This window comes from Poromitra crassiceps (genome assembly GCF_964638095.1).
Source record: "Poromitra crassiceps genome assembly, chromosome: 4".
NCBI classification, from domain to species: domain Eukaryota; kingdom Metazoa; phylum Chordata; class Actinopteri; order Beryciformes; family Melamphaidae; genus Poromitra; species Poromitra crassiceps.
In genome coordinates this window covers 48,512,726-48,527,172 of record NC_139626.1, presented here as the reverse complement: position 1 = coordinate 48,527,172, position 14,447 = coordinate 48,512,726, and the positions used below count along the sequence as shown (strand labels likewise).

General features: G+C 48.5%; 1 protein-coding gene across 1 annotated transcript in view; it reads left to right on the top strand.

Moving 5' to 3' along the window:
* The window catches only part of cacng2b (calcium channel, voltage-dependent, gamma subunit 2b), a gene marked incomplete at its 3' end in the record, with an annotated part of 136,236 nt that overhangs the window by 118,672 nt on the left and 3,117 nt on the right, over positions 1-14,447 (top strand). The window lies entirely within an intron of this gene.

Genomic DNA, 14,447 nt, shown 5'->3' with positions numbered 1-14,447 from the left:
TTTATTTGGTTTATTGTGTGGCAACAAACCGCATTGACAGCTGATTGACAGGCTGACAGCTGACATGAAGTGAAGTCTGTACTACCGGTATAGAGCTCGCAAGGGGAGCACGGTGATAGGCTTAGCTTGTAAACAACTACGGTGGCTCGTAGTGGACAAATATCATGACATTGCGTAACGTTATAGCCCCCAGATGTCCGTCAATTATTGTGCCTGTTGACGAGCGATTTAAACACAGCGACAGAGTGATTCCAAAGAGTTGAATCGAGCGACAGAGAGAAAAATAAATATCTCGCTGTGAACACAGCTTTAGTGCTGGCTTTACACGGGGAAACTTTCACGCAACTTTAGTAGGTGAAACCAAGTTGCAATTGAATTGCACGGTGTAAATCCTTCTGCAATGCACTTGACACTTCACTGAAACTCAGCTGCAACAGTTGCAAAGCTCTCAACTTTGTGGAACTAGTTTCACGCAACGGCCAATCGAAACACTGATAACCAGTCAGCTGATCACGTAGGCTCTGGCTGAACCAGTGTCAACAGACGAACAGGTAGTGCGGCAGGACGAATTGATATTTTCCAGCGAGAAAATGATACGAAATGAGATACAAAGATGCAGAAAATTCTCAATTCTCACTTGAATATAGTGATAAAAAAAACAACAACAAGAAAACAATACAACGGATGAATAAAATAGTGGAATAAACTGCCATGTTGCCTGGGACTTGATTATTTTTTAATTGCTTTGTGTAACTGTGAAGTTGCATGGAAATTAGGTTTCATGCAACGTGCAACCTGCAACTAGTTGCGTGAAAGTTTCACCATGTAAAGCCAGCCTTAGCGCGCCAGAGTTAGCCTTGGCTAGTTTTCATCTGCTGTCCCTGGACAGATGTTATTGTGTCTCAATTCAGTGGCCACGCCCTCCGAAGGCCCACACCCCTGCCGCAAGGTTTCCTAGCAACAAGCACGCGTTCATATCCATATTATTATTGTTATTATTACTACCTACATTTGGGAAAACTAGTGGAATAGTGAAGCAAAATTACTACTACTACTACTACTACTACTACTACTACTACTACTACTACTACTACTACTATACTATGCCTCCAGCAACATCTTCACCTGCCAGCCAACTTCTCTGTCTGTTTCACCTTCTCTGAACACCTATAAAGTCTAATGACACAGACCTGGCTGTTGCTGTACATCCTGATGTGTGCGCATGGGCACATTCACCCACTTGTCCCAGCCAGATTTGTCTCACCTCCTCCCTCTCTAGTATTCTGATGCAAAGTTGATAGCTGAGTCTCTCTGTCTTTATGAACAAGCTGTTTCTGCTTTATAGGAATAACAGCTCTGTCTTTATGAACAAGCTGTTTCTGCTTTATAGGAATAACAGCACACGGTGGCAGAAAAGTTGTGGCGGAGAGAAACTGGGCTGGCGTGCAGACAAAGGTCAAGAGCCCGATTGGATGCAATGAGGTTGCCTTGGCCCGCTTACGCTGCTCCGGCGGCCTACATGTTGTTAGCTCGTGATGTATAGCCCAGCTGTCCACCGCACGTCTTGGGCTGACAGCTCTTCTCGTACGGGACGTCCTGCCGTCCTTTAAGCGCGGGCTAGTTGTTGGCTGTGCAGATGTAGGCGACAGTGTGTCCCCGGGGTCACCCTCACCAAGACACATTCCTCTACATGCATTGTGCTTGCAAATAAAGGAATTCAGATGATGACTAACAACTAGTGCAGATACCCGTTGGAGCATGCCGTCACCGTGTGTGTGTGTGTGTGTGTGTGTGTGTGTGTGTGTGTGTGTGTGCGTGCGTGCGTGCCACCTGCTGGCTGCTGTGGATAGCGCTATCACTAATTGGCCATTTGGTCAGTTGGTCATCGACCATAATGACATAATTAAAATATCCGGCCCTGTCACCATCTGCTCTGGACCTCTGTCGGTACCCGCGCCAATTATGGATGCTGTCAAGCTGACGGTGTCCAAGAAAATGGAAACAGATACATACCTGTACGTACATGCATGCATGCATACATGCATGCATACATACATACATACATACATACATACATACATACATACATACAGTACATATACATACATACCTGTACATGCATGCATGCATACATGCATGCATACATACATACATACATACATACATACATACATACATACATACATACATACATACAGTACATATACATACATACATGTACATGCATGCAGTACATATATACATACATACAGTACATACATACATACATACATACATATATACATACATACATACATACATACATACATACATATATACATATATACATACATACATACATACATACATAGATACATACAGTGCATACATACATACATACAGTACATATACATACATACATACATACACTACATACATACATACATACATACATACATACATACAGGCACGGACTGCATAATCGGGCACGTCGGGCAAATGCCCGGTGGCCTGGCCTGGCCTGGCCTGGCCTGCAAAAAAAAAAAAAAAAAAAACTTTTTTTTTTGGTGCCCCCAGTCAGGCCACTCACTGAACAGCAGGCCAGGCGCCGCCTACTGGTTTACTAGTGGTTTTATTACTTTATTCAGGGTTAAAGTGGGTGCATCTCATTGTAAAATTGGACTCGGCCCAAATTGGGCTTCAAACGGCCCAAATCTGGCTTCAAACGGCCCAAATTGGGCTTCAAACAGCCAAAATCTGGCTTCAAACGGCCCAAATTGGGCTTCAAACGTCCCAAATCTGGCTTCAAACGGCCCAAATTTTTCGCCGCCGCCCTTCAGACGCCGGCACGCACGTCGGCCCGTATCGGCCTGGCCTGCTTGGTATCTAATGCTCGGCCTGAATTAGAATCCCAGTCCGCCCCTGCATACATACATACATACAGTACATACATACATACATACATACATACATACATACATACATACATACATACATACATACGTAGGTTTGCCCATTTATGTGTAACATGTAAATATTTGCTTGCTTCCACGCTTTGGAGCACGGTGCCTTTCAAGCATGCAGAAATGGGATCAGAGAGGGACTGTGTGTTTTTGGGACCGGATTTAGGGGATATGAAGTGTAGCGTGCATAGTTATCAGTGTGTGTGTGTGTGTGTGTGTGTGTGTGTGTGCGTGCGTGCGTGTGTGCGTGCGTGTGTGTGTGTGCGTGCATGCATGCGTGTGTGTGTGTGTGTGTGTGTGTGTGCGTGCGTGTGTGTGTGTGTGCGTGCGTGTGTGTGTGTGTGTGTGTGTGTGTGTGTGTCATCAAGCGTGGGGCCGTTGAATGGGATTAGATATGGCCAACAGCTCGCCTCTGGCTCTAACTGGCTTGAACAAGGCGTGCGCACACACACACACACACACACGCACACACATGCGTGCGCAGACACACTTACACGTGCACTCTACACTTCACAACCCTTCGATCCAAATCCAAACACACAATCAATCCCTTTATAACACACACACACACACACACTGGCTTGGGCATCGACACACACACACACATCGACACACACACACACACACACACACACACACACACACACACACACAGGTCCTGTTTGCTCTGAACACTGTTTGAAGTGGAGGCAGTGTGCAGTCTTGCCGCTGCTATAATTAGCCCGCTGGATGGATTCTCAAAACATAATGCTAACGCTCTGGATGGGGATGCTAGCAGACGCGTGACGTCACTTACGGATGACGTCATCCTACTCGATGATGTCACTGCAGCTATTTTTGGGGCCAAGTTGTGGAGGCATATCATTGATTTACATGAGTAATACAGCATGATAATGACTGGCAGGCGGCACAAACACACACACGCACAAACGCACAAACACACGCATGCACAAACACACGCACGCACAATCACACGCACGCACAAACACACACACGCACAAACACGCATGCGTTTCTACAGCTGGTGAGGACATTCATTGACATAATGCATTCCATAGCCCCTAGCCCTAACCTTATCCAGCCAAACTAAATGCCTAACCCTAACCTAAACCCAATTCTAACCTAACGCTTAAACCAAGTCCTAAATGGACAGTTCACCTAAAATCCAAAACACATTATTATTATTTTTTTATCTCACTTGTAGAATCGCTATTTATCCATCTAATTTAGATCGTTTTGTGATAGTTGCCAGGGTTTTAGAGATATGGACCCAAGAGGTTTCTGCCTTCTCACCGATACAATGGAACTGGTCGGCAAACTATTTTCTTTTCGACTGAACTACACCCGTTAGCTGCTGCTAGCTAGTTCCTAGATGAAACTGCAGCGAGCAGCAGCTAGAGCAGCAGCTATAGTGGGAGTAGTTCGGTATAGGCTGAAGAGTGGGAGTACTATCTAGATGGATAAATAGCAGCAGGTGAGAGGAAAAATATGCATTTTGGATTTTAGGGTGAACTGTCCCTTTAACCTTTAAACAGCCCTTTGAAGATGTGTGAGAAAGTGAGGACAGGCCAAAATCACCCGGGTTTACAACTCAAATTGGTTCTCACTATAGCTGTTTTCCCACATGCGCCTTTTACCGCTAAATGACCGGAACGCGGTCTAATGCCTTCATGTGTGAAAGTTGTTGTGCCGGTATAAGCGCGACCCCGTCGTCGCAGACATTTCACCAGTTTCGAGCCAGTCAGAAGAGCGGTATGCGCGATAAGGAACACAAATGTAGAACGGGTCCAGTCATTTGCCGCGACGGTTACATGCTGCCACTCCGACGTGCTGCCACTCCGACGTTCTGCCACTCCGAAATATCGGCACTCAGAAAGGGATCATGTCTATGTTCCCCCGGGTTCTATATTCCCCGTTTTTCACGCCAAACCTAACCTCCCCCCATGCCTAAACCTAACCTCCCCCAGACCCTAACCCAAAACCTAACCTCTCCCACCCCCACGCCTAAACCTAAGGTCGGCATTGCGGCTTCTAAGGTGAACGACCGCCAGTCCGAATAATGGAAGTTAACGTTCGGAGTGGCAGGGCTTCGGAAAGGCAGACAGTTACCCCTCCCCGCACTTCGCAGCAGCCACACAGGACAGACACAGCGAGAATGGCAGTGGCTTGCAAGCTGCCCAACGCTTGTATGTACAGTATGTAGAGAAAGCAAAAGCACGAAGCGAAATGTGGAAGTAGTTTGCTTTGATGTGCACGAATGATTAGATGATGCACGCTGGAAGTGAACGTTAAGCAACGTGTGTACACCTCGCCCATGAGAGAAGGACGGACTGGCCTCTCTCGAGCAGAGAGGGGAGGGGGGAAATCGGCTGTGTTTATTACGCTGGCTTGACGCTGCTTTTAAGTCAAACGAGTGTGATTTATTGTGTGACAAGCGAACTTATTTCACCATGGAGTTTTGCCGACCCCCAAAATAAGCTCCCCCCTCCCCCCGCCCCCCAACACACAGGCAATTTCGCTGCTATATTCCCACTTGCGAGCGCCCAGGTGTGAAGGGAAATTCCGGGAAATGTCCGATATTGACTTACAGGTAATTTTCCGGTACGCATGTGGGAAAACGGCTTAAGATAGCTGTACAAGAACACACACACACACACCCATACACACACCTACGCACACACACACACACACACCTACGCACACACACGCATGCACGCACAGACACACACACACACACACACACACACAATACCTTGACTGAGTGCAATAAATCTGTGGTATTGCCACCTACAGTACAGTTATTCCCCTGTACAGCATAAATGCTGCTCTTTTGTAAAGTTCCTATCCACATGTTCCATACCTGACCTGGGGGGGGGGGGGGGAGGGGGGGCAGTGTGTGGGGGGGGGGGGGGTGTACAGTAGTGTGTGTGTGTGTGTGGGCAGTGTGTGTGTGTGTGTGTGTGGGCAGTGTGTGCGTGTGTGTGTGTGTGTGTGTGTGTGTGTGTGTGTGTGTGTGTGTGTGTGTGTGTGTGTGTGTGTGTGTGTGTGTGTGTGTGTGGGCAGTGTGTATGGGAAACACCCCACTTTGGAGCAGCAGAGAGAGAGTGGGCGGGAGGCTGATCGATGAGTGTGTTCACTTTGTAGCTTGTTGAGTTGGTGTATGCTGTGTGTGTGTGTGTGTGTGTGTGTGTGTGTGTGTGTGTGCGGGGGGGTTACAGTGTGTGTGTGTGTGCACGCGCGCGCCCAGGGAGCTCCCGTGGTGTCCACCCCCGCCTCTATAATTCAGCCACAATTACAAGACTCTCCTCTGCCGCAGCTAATGAAACCATAAGTCAACCACACACACACACACACACACACATACACACACACACACACGCGCGCACACATGCGCACGCGCACACACACACACACACACACACACACACACACACACACACACACACACACACACACACACACACACCACTGCAGCAGAGCCAACCAAGCGGTGGGAGAAATGGAGGAAAGGAAGGTGAAAGTGTAAAAGCACAACCCGGGCGTCGGAAACAAAAGCAGGGATGCAGAATCTCAACGTCAATTTGAAACAAACAAAACATCCGTAAAATACGTTTCTAAACCGTCAATCTCAACGTCAATTTGAAACAAAAACAGCGGTTAATTTGAAAACCTCTGCCTTGCCTTTGCCAAGATTAAACGCAGATCAAACAACTTTGGTTATGTTTAGGCAACAAAGCGACTTCGTTAGGTTTAGGCAAAAGTCATCAATCAACCAACTGTATTTACCAATAAATCAATTTTATATTTATATAGCACCAAATCACAACACAAGAGTTATGCCGAGGCGCTTTACAAAATAGAGCAGGTAGAACAACCAGGCTCTTTATTTTAGACCCGACAATTAAAACAATTCTCACATGCACATGGCCATTTTACTGTGAGGTCATGTGACAATTGAAACAATTTCCCAACAAGAGCAGCACTTGGTCACAGTGACAAAGAAAAGAGCCCTTTAACGAGGAAGAACACCTTGAGCAGACCAGGTTCTTGGTGGGCGTTCATCTGCCATGAGCGGTTGGTTTGAGAGAGAGAGAGAGAGGGAGAGAGAGGCACAGTAATAATGACACCATTAACAACTATCATAAGTAACAGCATAAGTAGTCATAGTAATGCACAGTTACCACAGTAGTGACGGTAGCAACTCTAATAAGAACAGGACTAATAATAGTATTAGTAGTGGTACTGTAGGTCTCTTCTCACTGGAGTCTGTGTCCATAGCTCCTGCAGGAAATGAGAGACACAAAGGCCATGTTCACATTACAGGCAAATCTGATTTGCTGATAAAGTCATTAATCATCCTTATCCTGATTGGTTTCCCAAATGTGATTTGGGAGTGTGTCCGCACTGCCACAAATCTGATTTTCAAGTCGGATCTGTGTGTCCAGATCTAAACAGCCTATCTGCATGGGTTGCTATGGTAACGACGTGGGCGTCAGTAAATACGTACGTTGGTGACGTGGTTTTCCTGCGCAGAAGCATTTGATGACGAGTTGCGAGTGACGTTCAAATCAGATTTGGTGGATCTGCGCGTCCGAGACAAGACACATCAGTCGAAAGCAGATTGGAAACTACCTCCATTATGTGGTTTGGGACAAGTGACACAAATCAGACTTGGAGCGTCCAGACTCATAAAACCAATCTGGATTAAGTCATTAATAATGTAGGTCACTAAAGTTCACAAATCAGATTTGCCCTCCTAGTCTGAACATGGCCAAAGACTCCGGGAAGAAGTCAAGTTAGTAAGATGCATGAATGGGACATGACGGCAGTCTAAGCCAGCATAACTAGGGGCTGGTGAGCCAGCACTATAAGCACATTTTAAGTCTACTCTTAAATGTGGAGAGGGTGTGTGTCTCGCCAACTGAGACTGGAAGATGGTTCCAAAGCAGAGGAGCCTGGTAGATGAAAGCTGTGCCTCCCCTTCTACTTTTTGAAATTCTAGGAACCACGAGTAGACCTGCATCATTCAAAGACAGCTGTCCGTCTGTGCGTGGAGCACTGATGAAGCGTACGTCTCCAGCAAATTTGCATACATTTTGTTGGAAAGTTCAATGGGGCTGAACCTTTTCTGGATGGACAGATTGGTTGGACGGTCTGTCCTCAGAGCGGAAATGGTGGAGCGGAAGTCGCCGCCATGACAGTCTCCCGCATCGATAGAAACGTTATTTAGAGCCACAATATTGTTATAAATATCAACAACTAGCCAACAGATATCAAAGCTGGTGGGCTTTATGGAAAGAGCATGACTCGAACCATTCTGGGAAGTCTATTTTTATTTGAAAAATAGACTCTGCGACAGCCCTACTGGTTTTTCACGGCTTCCTGTACGGAACGCCTCCCCTGCCACCGTCAGTTCCTTTTCCGTGCTCCACTGTTTGCAGTCTAAATAGCAACTTGCGCCGCGACTTTACAGTAATTTTACACTGTTGTTGCAGGACGAGTTGACGTCTTCTATGCCGTGCGTTTATGCGTTAACGTTATTTGCGAATAGCCGAAATGGAAGCGGAAAAGGAAGTGACGGTGGCTTTCCCGTCACTTCCGCTTTCCGCTTCCGCGTCCGTTCGTGGAAGAGCGAAGTATGGAATTACATTATCACACATTACACATTATCTCTGCGACAGACATGCCGACTTGCTCAAAGAGCGACAGGCCAGCGAATGCGATGGCACTGTAACATAATTACATGTCCTCCAATAAGTCAAGCAAGTGTGATTTATTTTGTGACAAGTGAACTTTTTGTTCACCAACGGATTTTGGCGAGGCAGCGATGAGCCGCAGCAAGCGGCTGAAGGCCAGAGCGCAGGAGTGGCAGCCCTCCCCCCCCCCCCCCCCCCCCCGCCTCTCTCTCCTTCCTTAGTGGAGAAGCCCCCCCCCCCCTCTCTCCCTCCTTAGTGGAGAAGCCCCCCCCCCCCCCCCCCCCCCCCCCCCCCCAGAAGGGGGAGAAGGCAACCAGGTGGTGCCGCAGCCTCCCCCGGCCGCACTGAATTACAGAGCATATAATAACGAACAAGCAGAAAGGTCAATCGGGTCAGTGCTTAAAGGAGAATTTCGTTTTTTTTTAACCTGCAGCCCTCTCCTCACATTAATTATGATCTGACGACTCACCCAGTGCTCTCCGCAGCGTTTTTGTCGTCCTAGGCGTTGTTTTGAGCTCAATAGCGTCCAAGCCACTCCTAGAATGGAAGGTCTCGCGGGACTTTCCAGACGAGAGTTGTGTCTCTCACTGACCCGACAGGCAAAAATGGGCTGCCTGCAACTAGTGAAAAGAGCGAGGGGGAGAAATGCAGTCTGATCGTTGCTTAGGGAACAGTTTATGACGATATGCGTCGAAAACGGGAATAAAACTGTCTATTTAAATGGAGGAAAAGCATGCTGCCACTTGGCCCTCACGGAGCTCCATTCTAGGAGTGGCTTGGACGCTATTGATCTCAAAACAACGCCTAGGACGACAAAAACGCTGCGGAGAGCACTGGGTGAGTCGTCAGATCATAATTAATGTGAGGAGAGGGCTGCAGGTTAAAAAAATAACGAAATTATCCTTTAATGAGCAGCGTCTGGAGGGGTCACCTCTGTGTGACGCGGTGATCAGAGTCGATGGCGTCAAATCCGACGCCCACAAGAACGTTCTCTGCACCTGCAGTGAATCCTTCCGCACTCTCTTCACCCATGGCCGGAACGACGACAACATCTATGATATCCCCGGCCCCGTGTCGGCCGACATGATGCGGCTCATCCTAGAGTACATCTACACCCGCTCTGTCCCGGTCACCGAGGAAAACGTGCGTGAGCTCTTGATAGCAGCGCACTGCCTCGGTGTCATGTGCGTCGTACACTTCTGCTGTGAGTTCCTGGAGGCGCAGCTCTGCCCAGAGAACTGCATCAGCATCTTTAAATTTGTGGACTTCTACAACTGCCAAGATCTGAGGCGCAAGGCCTTTTGCTTCATCCTGGCCCACTTTGAGCAGATCGCCGCAGCCCCCGAAGAGTTCCTGGGACTCTCTCTGGAGCAGCTGACGGACATCCTGGGGCGGGACGATCTGAACGTGAGGCGGGAGAGCACGGCGTTCGAGGCCGTGCTGCGCTGGATCGCCCACTCGCCCGAGGAGCGTGAAGGTGACATCTCCATGCTGCTGCCCAAGATCCGCCTGGGCTTGATGACCACCGACTACTTCATCAACCAGGTGAAGGATAACAGTCTCGTTAAGGACAACACGGAGTGCGAGCCAGTCATCATCGACGCCGAGAGGGCCATGGATGTAGACACCGTCAACCGAGCCTCCAACCCTCTGACCCGCCCACGCCTGCCTCATGCTGTCCTCTTGGTCTTCGGAGGCTGGAGCGACGGCGGTCCAATCAATGCCATTGAGGCATATGCTTCCCGCGCTGAGCTCTGGGTCAATGTCACAAACCGTGACGAGCCTCCGCGGGCTTACCACGGCGCTGCTTTCCTAAATGGCGTCGTCTACTGTGCTGGCGGCTTCGATGAAATAGAGGAGGAGTTAAGCACTGTGCGGAGGTTTGACGTCCGTACCCGCACCTGGCACGAGGTGGGGCCCATGCTGAGAGCTATGATCCTCAGACCAACCAGTGGACTCTGCTCTCGCCCATGAATGAGCGGAGGAGCGACGCCAGCGCCACAGTACTCAATGGCAAAGTGTACATCTGCGGTGGTTTTGATGGGACCGACTTCCCGGAAACAGCTGAGTGCTACAACCCAGACAACAACCGGTGGACGCTGATCGCCAACACGAGCAGCAAGCGCAGCGGCTTGGGCATCGTCGCCTATGGAGAGCGCGTCTATGCAGTGGGCGGCTTCGACGACCATTGCGCAGCGCCGAGGCCTACGCCCCCCTCTGACCGACACATGGAGCGCTGTGCCCGAAATGCTCAATCCACGCAACAACTTTAGGCATCGAGGTGATGGACGACCGGCTGTTTGTATGCGGAGGCTGCAATGGCACTACCGTCTGCCCCCGACGTGGAGCGTTAACGACAGGGACACCAACAAGTGGCACAAGGTCAGACATATGGAGCTCTCACGCAGGGGGCTCAGCTGCTGCGTGTGATCAAACTCGCCCGATTCTGGGCCTGTTAGCGAGCAGTCACAATGGTTACCGTGCTGTTTATATAGTGTGATGTGGAAAACAAAAATCTGAATTTACTCATTTACTCTACTACATTTGAAAGTATACTCAAGTTATCTTTCATTCTAATTACTCAAGAAGTAAGAGTAAAAGTAGAGCATTATAAAAACTAGAAACGCATGCTCCTTTCCGCTTCACGGGCTCACAGACGGCGGAATCGCCCGCCCAATTATATTAGCAAGATACTTAAAAAGTACAAAATGTACTCGAGTACTTTTCACCTCTGCACAGGACCCTGGGAACTTAGGACCATAAGAATAACTCACCTGCTCACCACAGCAGCCTGATGTCTTCACTCACCTCTCCCTCTGCACAATCCTCCAGGCCAGCGCACAGCTTTCAAAATCTTCCTTTTCAACTCCTGTGCTTAAAGCGCTAGTACAGAGAGAGATGGAGAGAGAGAGAGAGGGTGAGAGAGAGATGGGGGAGAGAGGGGGAGGGAGAGAGAGGGAGAGGGAGAGAGATGGGGGAGAGAGAGAGAGGGTGAGAGAGAGATGGGGGAGAGAGGGGGAGGGAGAGGGAGAGAGTGGGGGAGAGAGGGAGAGAGTGGGATGAGAGAGAGGGAGGGAGAGAGAGAGAGAGAGAGATTGCTCGGGGCAAAGCAGCTATAGCTTCACAGAGAAGTGAAGGCCTGCAGTTTTCTGGCTTCTCTTTTTTCTTAGTTTCTTCTTCATCCCCCTCTCTCTCCGCTGCTATCCCTCTATCCCCCTCTTTTTCCCACATTCTCAGCTTCCCACTGTGTGTGTGTGTGCGTGTGCGTGCGTGCATGCGCGGTGTGTGTGTGTCATAGATGGACTGTCTCAGCCAGCTTTACCTCAAGAGACAGATTGAGTTTGATATAGGTATTTTCAAAGGTGTGTGTATACTGTATTTGTGAATGTATCCATGTGTTCAATGTGTGTGTGTGTGTGTGTGTGTGTGTGTGTGTGTGTGTGTGTGTGTGTGTGTGTGTGTGTGTGTGTGTGTGTGTGTGTGTGTGTATGCGTCTGTGTGCGCGTGCATGTGTTTGTGTGTGTGTGTGTGTGCATGCAAATGTGCGAGTGTGTGACGGGGGCTTTTCTGCTTACTCTGAAGAAATTGTGCATACTGTACCTGTGTGTGTGTGTGTGTGTGTGTGTGTGTGTGTGTGCGTGCGTGCGTGCGTGTGTGCGTGCATGCGTGTGTGTGTGTGTGTGTGTGTGTGTGCGTGCGTGCGTGCGTGTGTGTGTGTGCATATGCTTGGTATAGGGGGGCTTTCCACCTTTAAGATAATTTGTCCTGACAGCACTTGTCAATGAAGAAGAGGGGATAGGGTTAAAATACATAGGACAGAAGAGAGGAGGAAGGGGAGGGGGAGGAACCTTGGCGCTCGGCCAAGTCTGAGGTCACCTTAATATTTGATCTGCTTCACTGACTGGAACCTCCACAACACGGCCATAGCGATTTGTGGGGAAAGGGCTATAAGGATAAGGAAGGATAAGAATTCTCATCAGCAGCAAGAGCATCATTGTCTTCATCACAAAGCAGCAATACCGAGAAATGCTCTCTATTAGTGAAATGACCTCTCTAAATCAGTGAAATGCTCTCTCCTCTCTGAATCAGTGAAATGCTCTGTCCTCTCTAAATCAGTGAAATGATCTCTCTAAATCAGTGAAATGACCTCTCTAAATCAGTGAAATGATCTCTCCTCTCTGAATCAGTGAAATGCTCTGTCCTCTCTAAATCAGTGAAATGATCTCTCTAAATCAGTGAAATCCTCTGTCCTCTCTAAATCAGTGAAATGCTCTGTCCTCTCTAAATCAGTGAAATGCTCTCTCCTCTCTGAATCAGTGAAATGCTCTCTCCTCTCTAAATCAGTGAAATGATCTCTCTAAATCAGTGAAATCCTCTGTCCTCTCTAAATCAGTTAAATCCTCTGTCCTCTCTAAATCAGTTAAATGCTCTGTCCTCTCTAAATCAGTGAAATGCTCTGTCCTCTCTAAATCAGTGAAATGCTCTGTCCTCTCTAAATCAGTGAAATGCTCTCTACTGTTAGAAATCAGCGATCAGCCATCTTGCATGGCTCCTCCAGTTAATCTATGGGGTATGTCCTATGGGCATCATCCATGTCTTGCCGCTCCGTATTCTGGTTACACCCCACTACTCTGGGCTGAGTCACCGCCTGTGTTCAGGGGTGAACGAGGAAGCGCCTTTGCTCGGTTCAAGAGTCCAGGACGAACTTGCCAGCATGCTTATCAAGCCCTAGAGGCCTGAAACGATGCAGTGCACGAAAGCAATGCAGGTGCTGAAGGATCACGTCGGGCAACCGAGAGAGATCGTCCACAGTGAGCTGCATGCTATACTGAACGGCCCTGTTACTAAGATGGGAGACGCAGATGCCTTCAACATGTTGAGCTGTAGACGGCCAACATGGCGTTGCGAGCTCCGAAGCGGCACCCATGTTTGTTAGCTGCTGGGTAGGTCGCACCATTCTTACAGGATAATCTTCACGAAACATTGCCTAAGCCATGGTATTTTACGGAATGACTCAAGTCAAACCTACACCCTCTCGGACATATGGAAGCTAGCTAAAAGAAATCACAATAAAGAAAATACGTTCAAAAAAGGCCGATCTCATCAAATGGGGCTTGAAAATCAATTGTCTAAATGACTGTTATGGTTCGCCAATCCCTGCCCTTCACCTGTAGCCTGTAGGCGGCGCTCATTAGACTCTATGACATGTATAATGTTCATATTCACGTATCTACAAACGTGATGTGGAAATATTTTGGTTCAGAAATGTTCATATTCTACATTTCATGTGGATTCCAGAAACGTACAACGCCGACGTTTTATTCCGACGACTGACTGGGCCGTGCAGCCATGTGACATTGGCCGCCTCGGAAACCGGCTCGAGCCCCATCCGTAACCACGGCAGCGCCATGACAACCCCCCAGGCCAATCAGCTGTGCAGAGGGCGAATAGACGGACAGCTGATGGACAGAGCGATAGGAGAGGAGACAGACGTAGAGTTAGAGAGATGGAGCGATAGAGCGGGATGGACTCACTGTCTAATAGAGGAGAGATCCCCCACAGAGATAGAGAAAGCCGTGGAAAGTAGAGGAGGAGAGCAGATGAAGGGAGAGAAGAGGAGAGATGAGAGAAAGGAGGGGGAAAGGACAGTTGCGGGGGGAAATTTGACATTTCAGAGCAGAAGACACAGATGACTTGAGAGATTAAAACGATGAAGGAATTTTGACTCTGAGCCAAGCCGTTTTCGAGATAATTGCGAAAACATAGAGCTGATTATGACAGCTCCGCCTTGAGGTCAATGAGTGTCAGT